General features: G+C 39.5%; 1 long non-coding RNA gene across 1 annotated transcript; it reads left to right on the top strand.

The window, feature by feature from the left end:
• Positions 1 to 1697: 1697 nt before the first annotated feature.
• LOC138024809 (uncharacterized) lies at positions 1698 to 8291 on the top strand. The gene is made up of 3 exons (XR_011127059.1): positions 1698 to 1801; positions 5948 to 5989; positions 8122 to 8291. It is a non-coding gene; the product is annotated as an uncharacterized lncRNA (long non-coding RNA).
• The last annotated feature ends 442 nt before the right edge of the window (positions 8292 to 8733 follow it).

The following is an 8733-nucleotide window of genomic DNA, read 5'->3' on the forward strand; positions in this document are numbered from 1 at the left end:
CCGAGTATCTTGCAGGACGTATGTGCAATAACAATAGTAGGCACCATCCTTAAAAGAATACAATACAATACATACTTAATTGACTGCTCCCCATAGGGGCTTTTCAGGGCCAATGAAACACAACGAAATGACAGAACAGAACAACAGTAACTGTTAAGAATCCCAACTGGCTGGAGGCAAACCAGTTGGCTATTTACAAGTGCGGCTGGGAAGTTGAAACAGGGACTACCAGGATCAAATTCAACGAGTGGTCAGAGCGGGTCTTGAACCCGGGATCTCCGGATCTCAAGGCAAGCGCGCTAACCACTGGGCCACACTTTTCCAATGAATTAATCACTAGCTTACTGGCTTAACTATGATCAGGCTAGGAATCTTGATGAAGTATTGTTACTTTTGTATAGTTCGACTCACAACCATATTTGGTAAATTATCATGTGACCAAAACAGAGAATGCCTAAAAACTCAGCGAGTTAACTGTTTTTCACAAAATTTTAACGCAGCAGTATGAGAACATCCTGACATACATGTAAAATAGATTTTACAAATTATTCTCAAAAAAATTATGATGTCATAAGGCCCTCCTTTGATACACTTTTCAAAATATCAGTTCCCTTTTTTTTGTCGAATTAGAAATTCCATGCTACAGTTCACGAAAAATGCCTCTTCCTTTCGTTTCCTGGGAGCTTTTACCTGTTTTTCACTGAAATGTATGGCACCTTCTGATTGAAGTAATGTTAGATTTCCATGATTGAAAAAGATTCTTCATAGAACCATCCATGCAACCTTTTTGTAGGGCTCTTTGACTAAAAACCTTCCTTTATACCAACCATTGTCTTTCTGTAGTTAAGTGCCACCCCCCCCCCCCCCCCCTTAAACATTAAAAAACTCAATGTGGGGGAGGTTGATACAATCTGTTACTCTACTCAAACCAGCTGCTTATTTAAAATTCTATTGAAACCCCTGGACTTTCAAATAATCAATGTGTTAGTTACCCTTTCCTGCCTGAGGGGGGCCCCATTGACGAGTAAAGTTGTCTAGCATTAGACAGAGTGAAATCTAAAAGTGCCACTCTTGGGTCAGGAAAGGGTTTAAATGGGGACATTTTTTGAGTGGACCTAATTGATGTTGTTGGCCGTTTCCTGCCTGATCTGTTTTGATTGTTACTGTGAAACAACCTGCACTTTCATCCTTGTTTTATTTTCAAACAAGACGGAGAATGTTGAGGTACTTCTGTAATGATGTTCATTGATGATTGTAAAGTAACATTTTTGTTTCAGATTCAAACCCTGATATGGATGGCCTTCCTAAGGTATTTATACAGTAACTTTCTTGTAAATTTGCTGCTTCTGTTTTGTGCAAAAAAATGCATGTAGCTTCATTTCCTGTTATTTGCTCGTGAGTTTCTAAAAAGTGGCAGCTCCATTGCTTGACTGATACCTTTTTATAGATCTCCTCTTTCTTGGTGTTGATGCCTTCATCTTCAAGTAAACTGCAGAATACCCGACCAGTCTTGTGTTCTTGTACATAGCTCTCCTTAACGTAGAGCTCGTGTTCATGTTGATTGTTTTGTTGACAGTTGGATTTTTATATCACTAAATTAAACGATTTAATTTGATTTTAAAGAAGACTGCATGTCTTTAAGGAGGGCAGGGTTAATGAGCGAAATTTGATAGCGTTTGATGAAACTGACCTGTACGTGTGCTTGTGTTGTCTGTGGGATAATCAGAATGATCACAATCCTGGTACCCCTGGGGAGGGAGATGGACAGTTTGGCAATTTACTGCCATTCTCACAAGATAATGTAAGTGTGTTCTTTTCTGATAATTTTAGGGTTAAACTTCTGGTCGATTATCAATGAAGATATTTGAAGCGGGAAGCCGTAACTTAGAAGAAATCTAAGTAAAAGGAAGATCGTTATCTTAGACATCACGAGGAGTATTGTCCTCATCCCATATTCGAAAAGAAAAAAGAAATATCGTTATGTTAAACATACTCAAGTGTCCTTATCCCTTAAATCAGACCCGAAATTGATAGTCGGGGAGCCACAAATGTGACCCGTGTGCGTTAATTGCATGAGGTAATCATTAAACCATGTGAACATTAGCACTTAAAAACTGACACGGAGCACTGTGTGAAGCTATTTATTAAAGATTTGAGTTGGAACACATGTACAACCAGGTTTTAAGCAAAACTTGTTTCGATAGAGCCTGTTTTTTCACTTGACAGGTTGAACTTTGCACATTAACAAATGTTACGTGAAAGATCGCCAAACAAATTTTGCGAAAGGTCTGGGTTTAAATTCTGTGGAGTTAGTTCATTTGTTGAAAATGGTGTAGCTACCGCGCCTGGAATTTCAGACCTTGTTTCTATTTTCTTGGGGCAAAGTAGAAACAAAGGCCTGGAAAGTCAGCCTAATGAATGATAAATAATATGGTTAAATGATCCTGGGTGGAATCCATGTTCGTCCAGCGTCGAAGACTGACAATCCGTTTTCCTTTTTCCTCCGTTATGACAACAAACATTAAATCAATAGCTGTCAAAGTACACCTACAACTGTCGCAACCATACTCTATTCGCTCTCCTGCCAGACACTGGAAAAGGTTGACCCACTCGGAAATTCTGGAAGAATGCCGTATGCATTTTTCGTATCCTATCGGGAACATTTCTTTACTTCGTTACCACGGACTGCTCTTATCAGAGCCGCAAATCTTAGAAATAAATCAAAGTACGTCATCTGAACCCAACAGACCATGTGACTGGTGGAATGAGAAAATTAAATGACTGACTGACAATAGTTGCTCCCTTTCCGGTGTACCGTATAAGTTGTACGGGCTCCACCCCGGATGATCACCAGAATGTGACATTTAGGTTAAAAGGTCGAATGCAGAGGTTGTAAGCTCGAAAATTGCGGCACACGCATTTTATTTTTTTTGAAAGGGAAGGCAACGGTGAACTTTGTGTGACTCTTCATGTCCTCGTTCGTTAAATCTGAAACACAAATGCGTTTCACCTTATTCCAAAATGACTGTCATTCTGATACCCTTTTTTTGTTCAAGTCATTTGCAGATGCCTCTGATCAAAATTCAGAAAGTCAGTAAATAGCGGCCATTTTGGAATTAGGCCAATGAAACATGAAGATGTATAGCTTTCATTTCCATATTAATGATATAAATTGAAAAAAATTGTCAATTCTGATTGTCTAAGAGAAATGCAGTTTTAAGATGACACAGCGCAGAAAATAAGCAATTCTTTACAAAAACAAGTATGAAACCAAGCATTCTGATTGGCCAGTGAGCAAAGACAGTCACAAAAAGCCAATGAAATCCGAGCCCTAGATGTCGCAGTTTTTGCGTAATTGCGTGATACTCTGCTTAACCATTCCGACTTTTTTCATGTATATTTTTAATAAGTAATCATGAATAAGTAATCACATGATTTTTCTTGTGCCATTTGGAATACATAAGAATTTTCTTTTTCGAAGACTACAAATTGCACTCGCCCTACGGGATCTTGCAATTTTCACCTTTGAAAGAACTTAGTGTTGCTTATTTTTTCATTACGTCATCGCGGCCATGTTGGTGGACAAGAACAAAAGATCTCTCATTTGCTCCTTTTGTTCTTCCACCAGCACTTGTACTTCACATCATTGTTACCTTCGTCTCTAAGAAATATATAATAACCCAAGTTATTTTGCGCATTTTGATTGTTTCTTGCCTATGATCTATTAGAGGACAGACGCACGATTGACGTCACCATCTCAAAGTTTTCCGAATAAAGTTTAATTCTTTATTATGTAAAACAAATAGATTCCATGTTGCCGTGCGTTTGTTCAGTAATAGATCACAGAAGACGACGTCAAACTGTGGTAAGAACATCAGTGACACATTCGGCTATCGCCTCGTGAGCCAATCTATTTGTTAATTAGCCTGCTTGCGGGCAGTTGATGTACTTTTCTTTAGAGAGGGTGTGAAAACATAACCTTTTTACATTCTCTCTAAGGAAAGTATGCTTGATCGCAAGTTATTGTCGCCCGAAACACATATCAGACGCCATATTGGAAGAGTGTGCAAAAGGTCTTGGCCGGGTGACAAAACGACGGGTCGTGGAGTGAGAAGAGCGGAGAGAAAAACCGCCTGTCCGAACACCAGCCTTTTCTCGGTAGCTGCGTCCATCAGCGGACGCGGCTTCCTAATTGGTTGGCTCAAATGGTTTAAGTCTCTCCGCTCTTCTTACTCCCCACCCCGTCGTTTTGTCACCCGGCCCAGACCTATTCCACGCTCTTCCAAATATGGTGTTTCGTGGCGACAACATCTACCACCTGCAAGCAGGCTATTAAGACATGGTCATTCATTCAATTAGTCATTGTTATTAATAAATTATTTAATTAATTAATTTACAGGAGATCACGCACTTGGGCCAATATATTGCGTTCTTCACTGAATGCGGCTCGTAACTTGAACAAGCAGCATTCAATGCTCTGGTGGTTAAATGGGAGAAACCTTTTTAAGAGACGCAAAATGAGTTCAGTGTCAACTGTATTTAGCACTGGGGTACAAATTGGGGACACTTGACAGAAATCAAATTCAATTTAAAACCTCTCGGAGGGTAGTAGAGAACCAACAAACGTTCCAACTCTGATTTGAAACGCGAAATGTTGTTTGCTTCTGTGAAAGTTGGGTGACCAACAAATAGGCAACATGTTCTCGAGAGTGGAATTACGATAATCATATAATATCACCCAGCGTTGAATATATGATAATCATAATTACATGCCATATGCACTGGTCTAAGTCCCAGGACTTGTAGCAGATAAAAAGAAAAAAAAAGGTAAAAGTATTCCCTGGACAGGATTTGAACGCGGAGCTTCGGCTTAGAGGAACAGCTTCTATTCACTAGACCACGATGAGCAAGTTACAAAGTTTTTTCAATACGTATTTGTTATTTGTTGCCTGTTATCTAGATTGGGATCACAATAATTCATCAATGATTGAGCCTTAGCGCTAATTTCAAAATGGTTAGCTTTGTTTTAAGTTTGGTCGGACCTTTCTCGTTAGTTGTCTAAAATAAGTTCTTAGCGAGTGTTATCGCACGTTAAAAGCCCGGTCTTATCACAAATAAATAGCCCACTTTCGATATATTAAAATTCAGTCCTAAACAAAAGGCATCATCTCGAGGCTCTGGGGAATAAACTCATACAAACCTTACATTTATTCCCCAGAGCCTCGAGATGATGTCTTTTGTTTCGAACTGAATTTTAATATATCGAAATCGGTCTATTAGATTATTGTGTTTAAAAATGTTGTCTAAGCAAACGGCGACTCGGTGGTTTAGTGGTTTAGGGCGGTGACAGGTGAGCTAATAATCGTAGCTTCCAGTCCCGAGTCCGGATATCTGGGTTGAATTTTAAAAGAAAAACGTTCAATTCCCAGAATTCCTTTCCAACTGTCAGTGTCATGAAATAATGTTAATTGTATATTCAAAGCCGGTTGATACTATATGATTATCGTTATACCAGTCTCGAGGATGACTTGAAATTGGCCACTTTCATATTCTCGCGGTTAGACTGAATCTAGCATGAAATGGAGGCTAATGCAGGGGAAATAATATGAAAAGATTCCCCCGCCACACATTTGCCTTCACTTCATGCTCGATCCAACCCAACCGTTAGAATAGGAAACTGGCCTAATCCACGCCTTGAAAACAACCATAGGTCATCTGACGCCATAACCACTTGTAAAAATGATTCATACGTTTATCACACTTCTTTCGTCGTTCGGTTGAACGTACTCTAATCCCCATGTGCACCATGCTCCTGGCGGTCTGTGGCAGTGTCCTGTTTGCTGACCGCTCGGAGTGCGTGTACAATCGTGCCCCCCACCCTTTTTTTTTTCCTTTCGTGTCACCCCATGCGGTGGTTTGTAATACTTTAAATCTTATTTGTTTGCAGACATTTCCAAGTTAGAGTACTGACCCCTAACTGGCTTTTAAAGTGAGTTTATGAATTATGTAAACGTTGATAGTACGTAAACATTGAAAGCATGAAATTGTGTTTTATCCGTGGTTAGAGCTTACAAATGACTTATGGTTGACAAAATGGGCCGTCCTAAATTTGCAGCCAAGGGACTTAAGTGTTCCTCCTACAATTGAATATACCGGCGTATGTTTTTTTCTGAGCGCACGTTTTTCAATCCAAGTTTGTAGTGACCTCATTAGTTAGTGGGATGGCCCTTCGGTTTATTACCATTGTCCAAGTGATCAGGAATGGATTTATAAAGCTTTCTCAAAATCATTAATAGTTCACCAATCAAATCGACCAATCACAGGATGTATACCACATCACGTAGATGTATTTTCATACGTGGCCCAATAAAAACAGTTGATGAAACCTTACAGATCTAGATACGATATCCAAATCTCTTCTCATTTTTCTCTGTCGTCTCTGGCTAGAAAAAGAAAACGAAACAATAGTCGGCCAGTTGTTCGAGAATTGAACCAAAAACTCGTGCTTCCTGTTTTGAAATTCGAAGCAGTAAGTACTCTGCCTTTGGCGTTATGCTTTCATCTGTTTCTTAGTGTTTAGAACCTCGGATGAAACATTCCCACTCGTTATTGATATGTTACTTCTAATATGATCACCATCCTCGCAGATGTTGGTGCGTGTTGAAGTTATCGACATCCTTTAGCCAAATATTGACACGGTTTCTTTTACCTCTCGATCTGTCTGTCATCGGAAAAGACAACGTTCTTCCATTATTTGTGTACAGTCGTTGTCATGTGCACTAACCAAAAAAATCCAAATCTGCAGTTCCACAGGAGGGAAAAAAACTATCAGGTCGCAAAAAGAATATTCAATTTAGTTTCCTCTGTGCTAATTCCACGAACAGGAAATGGCACACTTCTGGGCCCGGTTGTTCGAAAGCCGCTTAACGCTAATCCCAGGTTTAACAATTTACCAAGGAGTTTATTTCTCTACTCCCAAATGTTGTACAACGCTGATATTTGGCAAAATTTTACATTAGAGGAAGTCAATCTTGAAAACCAAAAATAACCAAAAGAACGATGTACTTAAAAGTTGGAAAAGATTTAACCAAAATTTATGCTAATCCTGGATTAAGTTAATCGGCTTTCGAAAAAACCGGGCCCTGGACAGATAAACAACATGCTGTTTTCAAAGAACTATCACAGTGCAAAGGAATCTATGACGTCAACCCGGTATTAGGCTCGTTCCTCTTCTTTGCTTGGTCGTAGATCCAAATTACAACTTTTAGGAGCCTCTAATTTATACTGTGTTCACACTTGGCCCAAACATGATTAGTCTGATCACGAATGAAACATGTTTCGTTATGAAAAGTGTTCACATCAGACAGTGCAAGGCGCGAATCATGGTTGAAACATGATTATTCTGAGCATGATTGAAACAACCTCGCGAGGTAGTTTCAATCATGATCCGACCAAACACGTTCAAAATGGTGGATTGATGCGAGAGGAGGCAACTGCCCAAAAGAACCAAAATTGAGGCTATTAGGAGGCTAAATGTCTAGTTGCAATATGGGCCGACAAAGAAATATAACGGCAATTATCGGCGATTGTTGCAAATGAGCTTGTGGAAAACGGAATATCTTGGAACGAAGAAAGCGCAAATGCCGTCTCCTCATTAAACGCTTCATAGCCCTCCTCCTCCGAACGGCTAGAAAATTAACACTAAACCAAAGAATGAATGCAACTGTTACAGAAGTTTCCAGCTCCAATCTACAGCTGAAATGTAAAAAAATTATGCGAGTGTCATGAAACAGCATAAGTTACACAACCATGCATGAAACGTATTTCACACCGACATCTGGTGTGAACGACCCAATAAAAAAACATGTTTCGGCGAAGCATGTTTCCTTGAAACATATTTACTCTAATCATGTTTCGGCTTTAATTTGAACACAGCTTAAAACAGTAACTTTGAAGGAGAGAGAGTATAGCGAACCAAAAAATTAATGTTTGACCAGTGCAGAGACTTGTTAAGTAGAGAGGGCAGTGCATGGAGCAGTGTAGAAATATCTCTGAATCGAAAGCTCCCTTTTAGTTTTTGTTTGTTCGTTTTATTTAACGAGAGCTTTAATTTCCTTTCAGGATCACTGTGAATCGGTTGCGATCTTAAAGATCAAAGAAAGCATGCAAGAAGAAGCAAGAAGATTTGAAAATGTCGATGGAACGACGGACCATCAAGGAGAGTTTTTCATGCAATAACAGCTAGAGAACTTTCGCCTTTGTATATTTGCCAACCACTACCCAACGATTTGTAGAAACAACTGTACACCAATGTACTTGATCTACGGAGTTTGCATTGGGAGAACAGCCCTGCTATCGCTAAACGCCTTCTTCTCTTGTGCCAGGGAAGACGAGTCCAAAGTAGATGTCTCTAAATTAAGGTTATATTATATAGAAAGGCAAATATGTTTGTATAGTCCATAGCTTACGTTGTGGCTTATAATTAATATCCGGACAGTTGTTGGGTGTTTCACTTTGTGTAGAATAATAGGCGAGTTCTTTGGGACAAGAAAGCTTTCATATTTTATCCGGAATGAATGAGTTTGCTGCTTCGGTGTAGCGTACAATAAGGGACAAAAGGGATCCAAGCCACGTGTTTAAAATCTGGTTGACCCAGATTTCTTTCTTGACCTCAAATGCGTTAAACACGTGACCAACACATGATGGGCTCGTTACGCCTTGGTAACGATTCTT

Source organism: Montipora capricornis, chromosome 11 (assembly GCF_036669925.1).
Source record: "Montipora capricornis isolate CH-2021 chromosome 11, ASM3666992v2, whole genome shotgun sequence".
Taxonomy (NCBI): Eukaryota; Metazoa; Cnidaria; class Anthozoa; order Scleractinia; family Acroporidae; genus Montipora; species Montipora capricornis.